Genomic DNA, 18,062 nt, shown 5'->3' with positions numbered 1-18,062 from the left:
TTTATAATAGCGCTGAGCTTACTGTGGGTGCACAGCAATCAGTGGAAAGAAGGTTGCTGTGGTTTAAATGTGTTCCCTCTAAAATTCAGGTGTTGCTGATGTGACAGCATAGAGAGCTTAGTGTACGAGAAGTGATTGGGTATTAGGCATCCTTTTTGTGGATCGATTTGCGTTGTTATACCGAGCATCTTGTGGACTGGGTTCACCCTTTTCCACTCTTCTGCCATGGGATGATGCAGCTAGAAGGCCCTCACCAGATACTCATCCATTGGTCTTGGACTTCCCAGATTCCCAAACTGTGAGGAATAAATTTTTTCTCTTTGCAAATCACCCAGCCTCAGATATTTTGTTATAGCAGCACAAAATGGGCTGAGATTAGAGTTCCTTATTGTCAAAAAAGCTAACAAAATCCTGCACCATAATGTCATTGGCCTGGCCAGGTGGCAATCATATTTGGAAGGCAATCACTGTGGCTTAGAGGATGAAATTCCTTTTGGTTTCCATGTTCATACTCCCAATCTCCAGTAGAGAGAGGAGGAAGGTAAATCCCTCCTAAGCATAGGCACCAAGAACAAAGAAGTAGGGGGTCTCAAATGAACTTGAGGCTTTTTCTCCAAAGAATATGAACTAGATACTGGGTGGCTGATAAGGGAAAGCAGGCACTCATGACAAATGTTTTCTTGGGAGGAAGGATATTCCAGGGGCAGCTAGATCCTGAAATTGGACATGGTCTATGGTTTGTCCGAGTGGATGAAGAATGCCATTCACTTGAATTTCATGTGTTTGCTCTTGAAGCAGAGGACGGATGAAGAAGCTGCCTATTTTTCAAACTCTTGTTTGATTCTGCCACCATTGTGTAGCACAAAGATCATTTTTAGCAAAAGTAGCCACTATGCACTGACAGAATAAAGGCTGGCCCAGCACAAGGAAGGACAACTGGCCACTGTTGCAGGCTGAGTTCCTCAGAAAACAGGCTCTGAGATAGACATGACTGCAGCAAGTTCATGAGGAAATACTCCTGGGATGGTAAGGAGGCAGGTGGAGCTGAGAGAAGAAGGAGCGTGCAGTGAGGCCTCAGTGACCCCTTAGCCAACACTGGAAGGGCCTCAGAACCATCCTGAGGTGGCCCCTGGATGGCTGCAGATGAGTTCTTGCATGAATCTGCTTTCTGGAAGAGGGCGCGGCCCATGCTAGGCAGCTCCTTTCAGCAGAGACAATTTCTAATGAAAGCCGAAAATGGAGGACTGTCAGCTGAAGATCCTCTCAGAACCTAGAGCAGGGCAGCCCTTCATTCCTAAAGGGGCTCTGCATTGCAGCTTGTGCGAGAGAAGCTAAACCTCAAAATATCAGTTTGTATGCATGGAGACGTTTACACACAAAGGTACACGTCCCATCCACACAAACACAGTCACACACATATATGCACTGACTCTATGTTTTTCTTTTCTCTTAGTATATGTGTTTTTCATGTGGCCATTTGCTCTACCTGTGAGATCCATATATCCTTGATTGTCCTTTTGAAATCTACATTTTCCGACAGCTCACTCCTGGTGCATCTTCCTACCTTCAGAGTGCTCCCGGGACCCAGTCCTGGTAGGGAAAAGATGATCCAAAGAAAGACATTCCCTTGGGCCACCAGAGAAGCTCTTCCTACTGACATTGTTGACATGGTGGACGTCAGCTATAAACCACTGATGGCCACTCCCCCTTTGCATAAGGACTGTGAACCCAGCAGTGAGATTGAATCAAGAGGTGGAGAAATGTGGCATTCTTTCTTTCCTTTTCATAATCATTCTCAAGATATTTTTATTGTGGTATAATTTACATAGAAGAAAGTACAAAAATTTTAATTGTGTAGCTCAGTGCAGTTTTACATAATTATACACCTGTGATCTACCACCCGGGCCAAGACAGAGAACATTTCAGCACTCCAGAAGGTTCTCTTGTATCTCCTTCCAGGAAGAACAGCCCCAAAGATAACTGTTGTGTTGAATTTTATATAAATAAAATCACTCAAGTGAGGCATGTACTATTTGTGGAAGGTCTTCTCACTCATACATTATGTTATAAATCATTTGTGTTATATGTTGTCTTAGTAATGCTTTCTTTGGTACTGCTGTATAATATTTCCTTTTGTGAATAAATTCCACTTTACCTACATATTCTCCTGTTAATGGATATTTGGATCATCTTTGTTTTTTGCTATTACAATAAACAAAGCTGCTATGAGAGGTCTTGTGTGCATCTTTAGGTAAATGTAAACATTCATTTCTATTGGGCTCATCAAAAACAGAAATGTTTTGCTTAGGGTATGCACTTGTTCAGCATCAGTAGGTAATGCCCAGCAATTTTCCAAAATGGTTGCATAAACGTATCTACCACCAGCAAAATATGAGCATTCCTTTTAGTCACAACCCTGCCCAGAGCTTATTATGAGTGAAACATTGCTTCAGATGGCATCACTTGAGTTCCTGCATTAAATTGTTTTTGAAACTCAGTTACGTCTGAGTTTTTCAGTTGGGTAAATAAGTATATACTTTTTTCTCTTCATCCAGATGGCGTTGGGTTCTATAAATTAAAATTGCAAGTGTCCAGACTAAGCTACCCATGAAACATTTTGTAGACTGCTTTAGTTCTGGTGTTTTGGGAACCCCTAGTCCAGACAGAGGACCTCTGTCTTAATCTGTTTAGGCAGCTACAACAAAGTACGGTACCAGAAACTTGTTTCTCACAATTTTGGAGGCTAGAATTCCAAGAGCAGGGTATCAGCAGCGTCCAGACTCTGATGACCCTCTGTAGTGCTGTAGAAGGCTGACAACAGAAAGAGAGCAAGCGAAGTTTCTGGTGTCCCTTTGTTAAGAAGAGTAACACCATTCATGAGGACTCGTGTCAGCTTTTCGCTGCTGTGAGCAAAATCCTGAGAAAAGCAATTTAGAGGAAGAAGTATTTATTTTGACTCACAGTTTCAGAAGTTCCAGTCCCTGGTCACTTGGCTCTTTTGCTAGGCTTGGGGCAAGGCAGATCAACATAGTGTGGAGGTGTGGCAGAAGAAGGCTGCCCACCTCACAGCAGCCAGGAAGTAGAGAGAAATTGGAAGGCATGGGTAGGAAGAGGAAAAGGCCAGGGACCAGGAAGAGCTCCCAGGTCATGTCCTCATGATCTACTCCCTTCATCTTGGCCCCACCCGATAATGCCATCACCTCCCAAAAATGCCATCAAGTTGTGATCCTAGTAGTGGGTTAATACACTGATGATAGAGACCTCATGGACCAGTCACTTCCCAAAATTTCATTAGCAACAAAGGCTTCTACACAGTGACTTTTTGGCAGATATATCATAACCCGAATCACAACAGACCTCTATTCTCATGACCCAATCACCTCTGAAAGACTCTACCTTCTATTAGCATTACACTGGGGGAGAACAGTTTTACATATAAATTTTAAGGAAACATGAACATTTAGTTCATAACAACGACTTTCTGTTAGAATTGGAGAGGGATGTTACTGTGAGGGAGGGAAGGTTGGGGATGGAGAAATTTGGGAGAAGTCATCCAAACTCTGAGAATATAAGGCACAGGCTGAGAATCTCTTACATGAAATGATTGAGACCACAAGTGTTTCAGATTTCATATTTTTTACATTTTGGAAATATCTTGGGGATGTGACCCAAGTCTGAGCACAAAATTAATTTATGTTTCATATACTCCTGAAGATAATTTTATACTAAATTTTTAATAATTTTGTGCATGAAGCAAATTTTCCATTTGTGGCATCATAGTAGCCTTCAAAAGTTTCAGAGTTTGAAGAGTTTCAGACTTTCAGATTAGGATGCTCAGTCTGTATTAGATGTGTAGCTGCTATACGTGACTTGTCTCACACTAGGCTTAAGGTATCAAAGTTTTTACAGCCAAGTGGATTATTATTACCAAGGACCAGTGGGGCTGCTTCATAAGTATTCACCTTTGAACTCACTGGAGCAAAGTGTCCCCTGAGGAGTGAGGAGCTGGCCAGGGACTGGAAAGGAGGCTGATTTACCAACACAGAGTGATATGCAGAGCCCAGCAGGATTTGTGCAAGTAGTGTGAGTCAGATGGGAGAAGAAGAAGCAGACCAGGAGAAGGAAGGAGTTCTCTACAGCCCCAGAAGGGCATGAACTCAAGCAAGGCAAGAAATATCTCGCTGACTTACTCTGATGGGTCTGAGGGACTAGAGCTTCTCTCTTCCTTCTTCATGGAACAAAGAATACAGCACTCAAAATAGTTCCTCATTCATCCCGCTCAGGGTCCTCAACCTAATCTTAAGAAACAAGAAAGCAAATAATATGATTCTCAATTTACGGAGGTAGAAATTGAGGCTCAAACAAAGAAAAGGCAGTCTTCAGACTCCATGCCCAGGTCACCATCCTTTTCAGATCTGGCTTGAAAGTCTAGGGCCTTCTAGACTTGAAAGAGCATTCTTTGTTCAATCTTCCAAACCTGCTTCAATTTGGATAGAGAATGTTCCCCCTAGGCCCCTGTGGTAAAGCCTTGATCTCCAGCATGGCATGAGTGAGAAATGGTGGAACCTTTAGGAGGTGGGGCCTTACTGGAAGGTCTCTGGATAGTTGAAGTGTGGGACCCAGGCCCACTCCTCTTACTCTTTCTTTTGTTCCCAGGTGCCCCCAGTGATGCCCTGACACAGACCTAAAAGCAGCAGGGCCAGCCAGTCATGGATGGATGCTAATAAAATAAACTCTTTGATTTTATAAACTGATTATCTCAGGTGTTTCTGACAGAGATGGGAAACTGACTAACATAGACCCTTAGGGACTGAACAGCCTGTGAGAAGACAAGATCTTTAGGGCTCTTGGGAGCACATTTAGTGGTATGGAAATTGAAAGCAAGCCCAGGTAGATGGGGGAGCTGGACTCGCGGGACTTTGGTAGAATCTGAGGTCTGGAGGGAAAGACAAGCTTCAGAGCAGACAGAAGACTTAGAACAGTGGTGGCAAACGTAGGACACGCATACTGCAATGGGCTGTTCATTATCATTTGATGCTTTAAAAGGTTCACCATCAGTGGTATATACAATGCCTTGTCATGGTCTGAATTCATGTCCTCCGAGGATCAGGTATCGGGGACTTGGATCCCAGTAAAGTAGTATTTAGAAATGATTGGATCACGTGGGCTCTAAATACATCAATGGATTAGTCCACTAAGGAATTCATAACTCGGTGGGCTTATTAGGAGTTGGAGCCTAATTACATGAAGCAGGTCACTGGAGACATGATTCCGAAGGGTGCATTTTTTTGGTAGCCCTTTCTTCTTCATTGAGTTTCACTCTTCTCTCTACCTCTCTCTCTCCCGCTCTCTTCCCCACCCCACCCCTCTCTTTCAGCTGCCATGAAGCAAACAGCTTTTTTTCTGCTATGCTTTTCATCCATGATGTTTCTTGTTTCTGACTCACCAAAGACCTAAAAGCAACGGGACCCCCATGTACTGCCATGTACTGAAAGTTCTACAATGGTGAGCTAAAATAAAATCCTCCTCTAAATTGACTTTCCCAGGTATTTTGTCACAGCAACAGAAAGTTAGCTAGCACATGTACCAAGTATTCTCCATAATAGACCAGATGGGGTGACCCCTGGGGCATGCGTGGGTGCCTAACACAGACAGGTGCAGTCTAACACTAAGCTGGGAAGACACAAAGCACAGAACACATGAGTTCGCCGGAGCTGGGTCCAGGGCTGCCTAGAGAGCTCTCTGCTCACCTTAGAGCTGGACAACTTCAGATCTTGAAGCTTAGTGCCCTGTGGGGCCAAAAGAGGCCATTTGCCCCAACATTTCCCAGACTCTTAAATGGGTGGGAGAGCATGAGCAGGAGGGAGTGACAGTATTGGTGAGGAATGAAATTGCAGCGGCTGTGCAATGCTATAAATATTTGGTTTGAAACAGCAGAGACATTCAAGATAAAAGTTAAATAGAAATAAAAGCAGTCAGATGTTTATTATATGTTGCCATAAAATTCAAGAGCAGCCTAAAAAGGCAGATCAGGATTTGTTTAACAAATAAGAGAGGAGAATGGAGGCGATAGAGGCTTGCTGGAAGAAGGGAGGGCTTGCTCTCATTTGGGCAGTGACAAAGCACAGCGAGTGTGATCAGCCCTCATGCCTGGAGGAGAAGTGTCAGCAGGTGTCTGGGGACCCAGGGGACTCCCTCGAGGTCTCAGGGTCTCCTAGATCTCTGCCTTCCCTGCCCATTGTGGAGCAATGGGATCCTCTTGGGTTTCCAGACTCCACCACCCCTGGGAACCTAGAAGAAACACAACGCACAGGGGCTCTACCACGTTCTCACCAGCCCACTCCTCAGGGCACCATCGGATTGTAGGCAGCCATCAAGAGAGGGATACATCCACAGAGAGAATCATAAAATAACACAGCTGGACAGGACCTGAGAGAGCTCAATTCTGGTCCAGGAGGTGGGAACCTTTTTCTGCAAAAGGTCAGATAGCACATATTTTTCTGTGTTTTTGGTCCAAGGCGAATCTGTCGGGACTGCTGCTGCTGTTTCCTGAAGACAGCTATGGGCAATAGATATGCAAATGGACAAAACTGTATAGCAATAAAACTTTATTCGTAAAAGCAGGTAGTCAACCAGATTTGGCACATTGGCCATAATTTCCCAGCTTCTGTTCTTGCCTAATCTTCCTGTTAGAAAAAAGGGAGACTTGGTGAGGCAAAGAGACCTTTCCAAAGTGTCTCAGCTACTGAGCAGTTGGGCTGGAAGAAGAACCTGAGGACTCCCAGGAGCTCCTTCAGTGTAGCTTCCGTGACATCGGTTGCATCACATCTAATGAGACTTCGGCCATCCTTCTTCCTTGACATCAGTCTGTGCCTGGCTTAACATTGGGCCAAATGTAGGAAGGAACGGAACAGTCAGGAAAAGACAGGGCTTGTCTAATTCAAAATGAAATGTAATGGCATATTTCTGCTATGTGTTGAGTTGCTCTCTGCTGTATTTTAACAGAAAACCATGAAAAGCATAGTTCCAGGGGACTCTATCTCTGGTAATAGCCTTAGTGCTATAAAGAGTGTAAGGGGAATCTGTATTTGGAGTGTAGTGATCACAATGTCATGTGCATTTTAGGAATCAGGGAAGTGTAATAGCCCTAGCAATGTGGTAAAAGCTGACCATGTTGCTGTGGGCTGTGGTCTTAGTTTCATGTGAAGATAAACTCAGACCCTGGAGTTATGGAGCCACAAATGCAGGAGCTCCTGGAGCCACCAGGAGATTGAAGAGGCAGGACAAATTCTCTCCTAGGGTCTTTGAGGAAAGCATGGCCCTGCAAGCACAGCCTTCAGATCTGTGGCACAATAATTTTTGTATTTTAAGCTACCACAGTTGTAGTAATTTGTCACAGCAGTGACAGGAAATGAATTTGCAACCTAAATTTGGTTAAAGCACAGGCACAGAAAGGCAAAACTTTATGAGCAAAGAGCTGAGGCCTTTTTGGAAAGAAACTCAGGAGTAGTTGGCTGTCTACTACAGGAACAGGAAGCTGAGGCTCACGGTCTGATCAGTCTCCATCCAAAAACTGCTGTGTCTCCATGTGAAGGTTCTTCCCACAGTCCCTATGGAGAGCAGGGAAAGAAGGAGGACTGAAACTGAGCTGCTTCCAGAACTTGCAGATTTCGGTTTACAAAGAGGAGAATCCAAAGTCACATGAACTGGTCCAGGGGGGAGCCCAGATTGTTGTTTCCCATCCCAGAAAACCTCCAAAGGCCACTGTGGACTACTTTCAGCCAAGAGGCTTTCTGGGCACAGCAAAGCCTAGGGCAAGACATTCACTGGACACTGGTGCTAGCACCTATGGACAGTAATTCTCAAAACCCTTGGAAGAATGCAACAATGAAACCTAAGCCACTGTGCAGTCCATGACAGGTGCATGGAGCTCACTCAGGGAAACCTCAAAAGAAACTTTCTTAACTGAGAAGTGCAGTCAAAACAGTTACTCGGCATCAATGGTACAAGAGTTTCCCCTATTCATAGGCACTTTCTTCAGTGCTACCTCCTCTTGCCCCCTCTGCTCCTACATAGGCCTTTGGGGCATGTCCCCTGCTAGGAATCCTCAGTGATTCACCTCCTGACCCTCAATTACTTTATCCTTTAAACCTACCCCTAACCGACTTCCCCAGGAAATTCTAGGAAGGTCATTTCCTCCCTGCCCTGTAGAACTTCACACCACACACAGTTGACCCTCTGTCCTGGCATCTTCAGACTCTCCCACCACAGCCTGATGAGGGCCTCCTTGCTCAAAACCAGATCAGACTCACTCTGGGGACAGGTTTTGGGAAAGAGTTGTATTTCTTGCTTTTGATGCATATCAGTGGTATAAATTTGTGCAAAGTATTTGAATTTAGCTACTTTGGTGTCTTCAGACACAAAATAGGGACAGTAATAACTGGTTAATAGGATCCTCATAATAATAAAAGGAGAAAACATATATGACTATACTTATTAGAAACAGTAATAGCTACTTATGCAGCAGTTGCGGTGGGCCAGGCCTGAATCTATCTGCTTTGCAAATTAGCTCATTTTGTCCTTGCAGCAAGCCCATGAGGTGTGATTTCTATTTTACAGATGAAGTTCCAAGACATAAAGTTTCTTGACCAAAGTCACATGAATGCCAGGTGTCCAGAATGGGATATGAATCAGACCTTTGCTACTGGGGCCCAATGTCCACTGTCTCCTAACCAAGGTATTTAATTAGAGACAGAGAAATAGTTGATGAATCTAAACTTGGGGGTTTTTAGTAAGTGGTTACTAATGTGAATGAGAAGGGACCATTTGTTTTAAGAAATGTGTTGCCATGCATGGTACAATTTGAATATGTCCCCCAAATTGTATGTGTTGGAAAATTGGCCCCAAATGCAACAGTGTTGAGACTAGTTCATGGATTTATAAATGAAAGGTTGTCATGGAAGTAGATTTTTTTTTACAAGAGTGCCTCTCTCTGGAAGCTTTCTCTGTCTTGCCATGTGCTGCCCTCTGCCATGTTATGATGCAGTATGGAAGCCCTCACCAGACACCAAACACATGTTAATGGGTCAAGATATAAACTTCCCAACCAAGTAAGAAATCCATTTCTTTTTAGAGTAAATCACTGCATCCCAGGCATTTTGTTATAGCAACAGAAAATGGATTAAGACAGTGTATAATGTCATATTCCCAGACAAATTCAAGCTGATAAATGAAGATACAAGTACAAAGCATGATAACATGAGAAAGAGCAACAGGAGAAAAGAGAAAGACAGCAGGAGCTCTCACCCCCAGCTTCGTACCAGGGCTGGCTGGTGGCAAGCAGAGTCCAGCTGAGTGACAAGGGGACGGGGCCAGATTCTCAGCTTCTGCCATCTGCCTGGAGGTCCCTGTGGAGCCCTGTGTTCTCAAAATACCATGGTGGCAAGGCACCGAGGGATCAAAAAGCTGTCACCAAGAGATGGCTGTGGGTCTAGGGTGAAAACAGTGAAGAGAATCTCCAGGCTCGGAGACTGATTGACAGGAAACATTGCCAAGGTTGGAGGCTGATGGCCAGGGACTCAGGAGGACAGGCAGGGTGAAGGGAAGCAAGAGGAGGTGTAAAGAGGGAGAGGAAGAGATGCAGACAGATCAACCTGGGAACAGACTTCTGGGTAGCACAATGGGAAAGAGGGCAGGCTGCAGAGGACTTTAATAGCAGGAGCAGCCTCATGAATAGCCAGTACCCTTGTCCCCTGACAGCGTCTCACAGCGTATCACAGAGATAAATGCAAACTGTGGCATGCTGGCTTGCAGCCCCATGATAGCGGGCTGGTGGGTGGCCACCCCATCACAGAAATGTTAAAGGCATAGCCTGGGAAAGATTCTAATTTTTCTCTGCCATGCCAGCACTCAGATGGAAATGAAAGGACTTGCATCTAGTAATTACACACGTATCGAGTCCAAGTGTGTCAACCACATTAAAACCCTTGGGTACTGGGTAACCCCAACTGGGAGAAATTTCGACTTTAATCAAAAGATGCTTCCTTGCTTGTAGAAAATGGACAGGACCCAAACTTGACATTTAAGGAGAGAGCTCCCTTTTCCCCTTTGGAGAGATTAATTAATTCAGATAAGGTGTTGTGATTCAAATAGCTAACAGATTGCTCATAAATCAGACTCGTGGGAAATTTGTAATGTTGAAGTGGCCACTAGCACCACCAAAGGATGAGTTCTTCAAAAGTAGTATGGCTCCCAAAAAGCTAAAACTAAGTCTCACACTGGGTTCAAGACCAACCCTTCTGAGGTGCGTGGCAGTAGCTCCCAAGCCAGGGCTCTTTCTTCTTCTCTGTGCATTAATTACAGCTTACCTGCATTTAATCGAACGTTAACCCTACCCTCCTCCTCCCTCAGCTTCTCCACAAGTTCTTCTCTGAACTGGAGCAGACAGAGTGAGGTCCCAAATCTGCAGGGTCTCTCCAGGGTCACATTTGCTGCTTTATCCAGCCTTACCAACACGTAACTGAGGTTCCCAGAGGCACCTTCAGAGCAGCCAATGACAACAAGGTTCACTTCCGCTTGATTGCCAGGGCCTCACTTGATCAGTGGGGCTGCCTTTCGAGGCTCAGCTGGGGAGCAGGGGCAGAATGGAAAGCTGCCAGGGAATACAGAGAGAACCAGCTTTACCTCTTGCTTTGTAAGTCAACCCTGGCTAGTTGGAAGATGGGTTTATTTTATGATTTCCCAGCCAGTCATTTCTGCTATTTCTTCTGGGGTGCCAGCTGAGTTTTTTTTTAAAGCAATGTCACTGGCTGCATTGCAGAGCAATATTTCTGAATTATTTCTCACTGGCTAAGCAAAGTGAAGATACTCTAACCACAAACTATGACAACCTTAAACTCTAATCCAAGGTAGTGTCAGAGCAAATCCTTCATGGAAAGTCGTAAAGTATCTTCTAGTTAACTTCCTCACGGAGTCCCTGTATCAGTCACTTTCCTGTCACTGGGACAAAATACTTGACCCTGGCAACTTCAAGGAGGAGACATTTATTTGGGACACTTTCCAGTGGACTCAGTGCCAAATCTGATGGCTCCAACGCAGGAAACGCATGACGGAACAGCGTGGTAGAGGACAGCTGCTTATCCTGTAGCAGTCAAGAAGCACAGCAAGAAGCAAGGGGCTTAGGACAAGAACACACCCTTCTAGTCACACCGCACATGACCCACCTCCAAGAAGGCCCTACCTACCAAGGACATATTCAGCTACTGAATTCATAAATAGGCAAATTCACCGATGGGGATAGCTGTGAGAGTTTCGTCAGGATCCAGTAACCTCCCATGGATGTGAAATCATTGGGGAATGCTTTTCATCCAAACAATAACAGTCCGTTTTTGCACACTCGTCAGTACATTCGTTGTCGGCTATGGCTTCCTTTGTCTATTAATTTCCACTTCTGGAATCACCTAAAATCATCCCTTTCCTTCCACCTACATTTTTCCCATGGAGGCCTCTGTGTTCGGTCCACCTAACACACACCCTGGCCAGTTTATTGGTTTGACAAGGGACGCATGATCAAGCTGGGTCGATCACGTGTGCTCTCTCGAGGAGAATCTTAAAGTGTAACTGAGAAACAGAGGCCAGTACTTTCTTTGAAAGTGGAGCTGCAAGTTTTGAAACTCTGGAAGTGCTGGGCCCTTGCTTTGTTTTGCTTTAACCACAAAGGAAAGTTAAGAGGGCAGAAACAGGGAAGAGGGCTAGGAAAGACACTTGCAGGAGGAGCAAAGAAGGGACCCAAGAGCTGTGGTGCATTTAAATCTCTAGCCCTGATGTTCTTGAGGTGCAGCTGGACGCTGGTGGATGGTTTATTGCAGCCTTCCGATATCCATCCTTATGTAACAACTTCTTTCTTGCCCTCTTCAGTTGCAGCCCAAAGAGCCCTGATTCCTGAGAAATACCAACACTCTGGCCATGGTAGCTGAGATTTCCTCCTCTTCCCACCCCTGCTCTTTAGTGTCTGGAGACCAAGAGAACCAGAGGAAAAAAAGACAAATCACTAGATGCAAATGTCTCAGATCTCACTTCCGAATAATGCAGATGCCTCTCACGAAACTCATGCTTCCTGGATGCCAAGTTAGCATTGTCCTTTGTACCAGAAGAAAAGCAGAGGTGGGAGTGGTCCACGTATTAAGACTTGGCTGGGAGGTCAGGAGTGATGAGATGTCACAGCGCCATAAACCCATTAGATGTTGGCCATGGTTGGGAAAACATGGACAGATTTCTGCTTCTGACTTTGAAAGTTCTGAACTTTGCATAGTATGAGACAGTATCTCTTCTATCTTAAACTCTTTGAGGGGAAAATATAAAGAATGTGGGAACAGGAAAGGAGGGGTAGGAAGGGGGAAGTTAGGGGAAAGAAGGAGGGTGTACCCTTGTGACTGCAGGTCTTCTGAGCTACATCCCACATGGACTAAACAACCAATCTAGTCTCCGAGCAACAGCACACGTCCCCTCCCCAAACACAACTGCTTACAGTTATGTGCAGTTTTCCAGATCCTGTACAGAGGCCCCTATGATAGCACTGCAGGATTTACTTCCAATCTGAGCCACTGCTAGGAGAAAACAAAAGCCTCATCTGAAGTCTCCAGGGCCTGCTGTCCTTAGCAAGCTTTCCCACAATGCCTCAGTCCACTGGCAGCAGAGCTGACTAGCCCCTGCCGGACAACTGTCAGGTTGTTTGAAGGATATTAGAGGGAAGTTGATCGTGTGTCAACACTCCTCAGCGCCCACTCACATCAGGGAAGTGATACAGCTGTCACTGGGGCCGATGAGGCGGCTGGCAGGACAGGCCACAGTCACCAACCCAGCTGTCCAATTAGATGCAAGGGCCTGACCCTCAGGTACTCAGGAAGCAGGGAATGGGCGCCAACAGGGCAACACTCTGGCCTTTTGGGGCTCAGAGCTGCCTCCCACATCTGCCTGTATACATCAGGGGTGTGAGACAGTCCAGCTACGCTGCCTGCACTTCTGTCTAACTCTCTCCATCCATTTTCTCTGCCCTTTTTTCCTTCTCTCCCTCATTCTTTCTTCCTTCTTCCTCCATGCCTCTCTCCCTTCCTTCCTCTTAGGGAGGGTTATGTGAGGAGAATAGAAAGAGTGCCTAGGACTCATTTTGGGAGACAGTAGGAAATGTGTGAGGTTGGATTAGACACTGAAAGAAAAGCCAAACCGTGGCAGAGAACTCCTTATTGCTTTGTTCTAAGTGCTTTTAAGAGCACTAGTGTGGGGTTTGATTAAGTAACATCGTCAATTTGGAAACAATGACCAGTATAATAACATAGGAGAGTGCTGTTGAAAACACTGCTCTTCTGATTGAGGTCTTTCTCCTTGAAAAATTAAATAAGTAAAGGCATATGTGTTCCCTGAGTCAGAGCTGAGCAGTGTCTTGGGTATTTTGTGGAAGCAACGATATTTGTTTTGGAAGGGAGTAGATGGCATCCTGGAGTTTAGCTGGGCCTTATGCTGGCGATCCTTGCAATGGGCCATCTCTCGCTCTCTAGAGCCAGACAGACTTGTGGGTCCAGCCAGGTGATTTGAAGGCCTGGGTAGCTCGCTTTTCTCTTTTGCTCAGAGGTGTCTTGAAACAGGTATGAAGATATTCATCATGTGCATAATGCTTTGGGTTTGCTTAAGCCTTTCCAAGGACAGCTCTATTTCTCCTCACTAAAACCCTATACAGTGGGTTCCACCCCTCATTCCATAGGAAAGAAAACAAAGTACAGTCCTAGTCCTCCATAGCTGCACCTCTTCATCCCTGGGTTCAACTGACTGTGGACTGAGATTGTGTAGGAAAAATATCTTGTCTGTACTGACCACGCACAGATTCTTTCCTCGTCATTATTCTTGAAGTAATATAGCTTACCAACTCTTTACATGTCATTTGCATTGCATTGGGTATTATAAGTCATCTAGAGATGGTTTAAAGTGTATAGGAAGATTTCCATTGTTATATGCAAATACTCTGCCATTTTATATAAGAGATGTGAACATCCGCAGCTTGGGGTATGAGGGGGGACCCTGGAAAAAGTCCTTCCTAGGTTTGCAGGGACTGTGTGGTTAGGGTTGCTTCTTTACCCGGTGTGTGAGCCAGGAAGAGGTGGAGACTGAATTGGAGCTCACCCCTCCTGATTCCAAGTTTCCTGGTTTTGATCCCAGAAAAAATTTAATGTATTGAATGAGGCTTTAAAGAGGGGTTCTGGGTGTCACTTATACATTTCACTTTCTCATTTCCAATTTTGTGTCTACCCCACATCAGCTGCATACCTGGGAATGGTGTAAGGTCTTTCTCCCACTCCTTCCTTCCTCTTGCCCACAGCTCTTTGGATCCCACTTATTCATTTGTTCATGCCTCTCCATCCAAGGAGAGGGCTTTGGGGGGGGCTCTTCTCCTGGAAGGTCCCACTCCCAAGCTGCTATCCCTGCTGTCTGTTCTCCCTCACCTTGCATCCAGCCCAAAGCTTCTTTCCTTTGAACTCCCTAACCTTAAATGTATTTCCCCTTTACCATGTCCTAGTTTTCCTGTAAGGCCACCATGAAGTCCACTGTCCACGTATGGAGGGAAAGTCCTGTCACTGGCATGGGCAAGTGAGTTACCTCAACTTTCAGATTCACATATTACCAAGGGCCACTTACCCAGGACTCACCAGGAGGGTTATTAAAGGTTAATGCAATTAGGACTTCATAAGAACAAATTAAGAACACACTAGAGTTTGCAGGGGACTTTCTTCTTGGCTTCTGGAGCCACTCTAGAGCCCTGGTGCACCTATTTCCATGCAAATCCTAGGTGCCTCTCTCTGACTTTCCAGAAGGACCCTCCTTAGAGATTGTGATATTCCAAGTGTGCCTGTCTCGCTTATTTAATTTATAAATTATATTAAACATTGTTCCATTATTACTTTGCTGTAGGTCACTGCTCAACCCTACTGTGCATAGAGGGATACATTTTCACTAACAGCATTATTGATCTCCAAATTAGAATTTTTTAAAATTTAAATTGAAGGCATGTTTGCATTGGGGTTTGAATATGAATCATCTTTGCACCTAATGTTAAAACCAATTTATACATTACCCCAAAACTGTTGAGCTTATGTAGCCATACTTCATGGATGATGGCCTGTCAGAGAATTTGTTCTATTTAAATGGCTTGCAACATATTACCAAGGTAAATGTAATAAAATTGCTGGGCTAGTGTTTAGTTTATGAGGCATTGTTTTATAAAATAAAACCAAGTCTGTATAAGCTCATATTCATCTCCCGTAGAGTAAATAATACAAATTTATGTGTACTGCAAACAACTTCCTGATTTTGTTACTCTCTGCTTGTTTGTTATCACTTGGTCTTGTATTGTAGAAAAGTGGAAGTGGTGGGGTGAACGAGGGGCTCAGTCCCAGTGGACCATGGTCGGAAACTTTGAGAAACCTGTCTTCTGCTTTGGGTGACTTGGCTGCCTCCTTACTAGGGACCTCCACGCTACTTGCCTGGCGGAACCATCTTCCCATCACACATCCCCACACCAGATTCTGGGTCACTTCTCAGATGGCAAGCTGAAGATCCATGTGAGGGAATGAATGAGCCACACGCTCAGGGACCACCCACCACGTCCAAGGCTGCCCCATAAAAGTAGTCGTAAAAGTAGCTTGAATTTATCTGGCACCTCCTTCCCAAGCATTTCCAGGACTGCTTTCCATTTTGTATCTTCCTTAACCTCACCAACCTTTATTTAGGGGATCCACTGTGGGGTCTCCCCAGTTTGGTGGAGTTTGTACTCTTTAAAAAGCTTTTCCCCCGACCCTTACCACCACATTTAGAGGCAGGCGGCCTGCTTGAGGGGCAGCCTGGTGCCTACCCTAGCGGGACTGGATGACACAGTCTCCCATGGTACAGGAACAAAGGTGAACATCAGAAGGACAAACGCAAAACAAAAAGAAAGAAATTCTGTCTTGCAAGCAGGATCTCTTGAAATAAAAAGGAAAGGTGGGGAAAATAGATTCCTGGCATCGAAAATGCCTAATTGGCTTAATTTACTTGCTGTTACTTTAAAATATGCTCATTCTGGCCTTGACACCACTCCTTGATGTCCCTCCTGGACCCTGCATCAAATGTGACTCACAAACATGGGGGCTGTATTTTAAAGTGAAGCTTTGAAAAATTAACTGTTCTCCTTTTGCCCTTTCAACTCCCAGATGGAAAATCCCACCCTGATTAGCCAATTGATTTACTCAAAGTGAGAACACTGACTTCGGCTCTCCCCACCCCCTCATTCAACTTCTGCCGAAGGGGACCCAGCAACAGCACCTTCGGGTGGGACTGAGCTTTCTCCCTAGAGGTTCTGTAACCAGGTGAGGGAGGCACTTTGCTGCCCAGAGGACAGGATCCCTTGGGATGCTTCGGAGAACATGCCAGGTTCTCTGCTAACGAATATCCCTGTGTTACAATCTCCTCCCTCCTTGCAAGGGCCGTAGCTAAATGTGTGGCAGATGCATCCTTTGTGGTGAGGTCCATGAAGTCCGCTGCACAGACACAGGCTTGTAGGCGGCTGGCAGCATGCTCAGACCTGGGCTACAAGGGTCTGCTTCACAGGAACGTGGGGCAGTACATTGGGCTATGAAACACAGGACATTCAGGGGCTGCTGAAATGCTTCTGTTTGAATTGTTAGGAGTCCTCCACGTTAGTATCTAGTTTAAATTCCACCCCCAACCCATGTCTTTAGGGCATATGTCCCAAGAACTCCACTGGGTACTTGAAACCTTGGATGGTGCCTAACCCTATAAATACCATGCTTTCTATGTGATTCATTCCTGTAATCCTGTTTAATTTACAATTTAGGCACAATCAGCAATAACACAAGGAAATAGAAGGATTATAAGAATATATTAAAGTGAGAGTTGTGTCAATATGATTCTCTCTCCTGCATCTCTTTCTCCATCTCTCTTTCTGTCTCCCCCTCACCAGGCACGGGTGGCACATGCAGTGTAGAGGTGCTGGACGTAACATGAGTCACGTCCCTGGTAAGACAGAATCGATGGGGCAAGATTTCATCATGTGATTCAGAACGGCAATTTAAAATTTATGAATACGCTTGGTTTTGAAAATTTTCATGAATTTCTTTTCAAGTAGCTATTGGCCACAGGTAACTAAGACCACGGATGAGAAGAGACTACTGCGTGACACTCTGGGTTTCACTGGACCCTAGAACTACTGCTGACTGAAAGACCGTTGAAGACAAGTAAAGCAGAAAGGACCGTCAGTCTAGAAGGGTGCTGGCGAGAGTCTTGAGAAGCTCCCGGTGACCTGGCTTTGCCATTCTCAGCTGTCGCCGGACTCAGTCTGAGGCCTTCCCGCTGACTGGGCTGCAGGAGCTTGAACTGTGCGTGAGAGATCCCCTAGCATCTCGCGTGTTTTTTTTTTTTTTTCTTTTCTCATCTGGATTTGGCGACATCATCTCCCTTCCCTAGGGGCCATCCCCCACACCAGCCCTGCCCTCCGAAGACCAGTCCCCGCTGAAACAAAAGGAGAGCGCGCATCTCCAAGGAGAGAGTGAGGAGACCCTGATCAACTCCTCTTCTCTAGAAGGATCTCCTGTGTGGCCCGCCACACTCTCCTCCCCCAGATATTCTTGACGAGATAGCTGCTGTGTTTGTTTAAAAAAAAACCCACAACACATATACACATATGTAATGTTATAATTATATTTGTTTATGTATGTGTGTGTATATATATATATATGTGTGTGTGTGTGTGTGTGTGTGTGATAGTATTTTATACATACACATATATATATATATATTCTGGTTCTGGTATTTTTTTCTAAACTACTGGGCCTTGCAAAGTGATCTACCACTGAGCTACACCCCAGCACTTCTTTTGTCACCAACTTTGAATTTTTTTGTATTCAATTTATAATAGTAATATGTATTTTTATAATGATTAAACCAGCCAGTGAATTCAAATGATATCCAATGCCTTGTTGTTCATAAATAGTAACTTAAAACAAACCAGGTAATAGAAA

General features: G+C 44.9%; 1 long non-coding RNA gene across 1 annotated transcript; it reads left to right on the top strand.

The window, feature by feature from the left end:
• Window positions 1-5,383: 5,383 nt before the first annotated feature.
• Window positions 5,384-17,701, top strand: LOC117286857. The gene is made up of 3 exons (XR_004517991.1): window positions 5,384-5,505; window positions 8,620-8,737; window positions 17,006-17,701. It is a non-coding gene; the product is annotated as an uncharacterized LOC117286857 (long non-coding RNA).
• Window positions 17,702-18,062: the final 361 nt, after the last annotated feature.

The sequence above is a fragment of the Fukomys damarensis genome, unplaced genomic scaffold (assembly GCF_012274545.1).
Source record: "Fukomys damarensis isolate Sample0158 unplaced genomic scaffold, DMR_v1.0_HiC HiC_scaffold_19, whole genome shotgun sequence".
Classification (NCBI taxonomy): Eukaryota; Metazoa; Chordata; class Mammalia; order Rodentia; family Bathyergidae; genus Fukomys; species Fukomys damarensis.
This window is presented reverse-complemented; position numbering and strand designations above follow the sequence as displayed.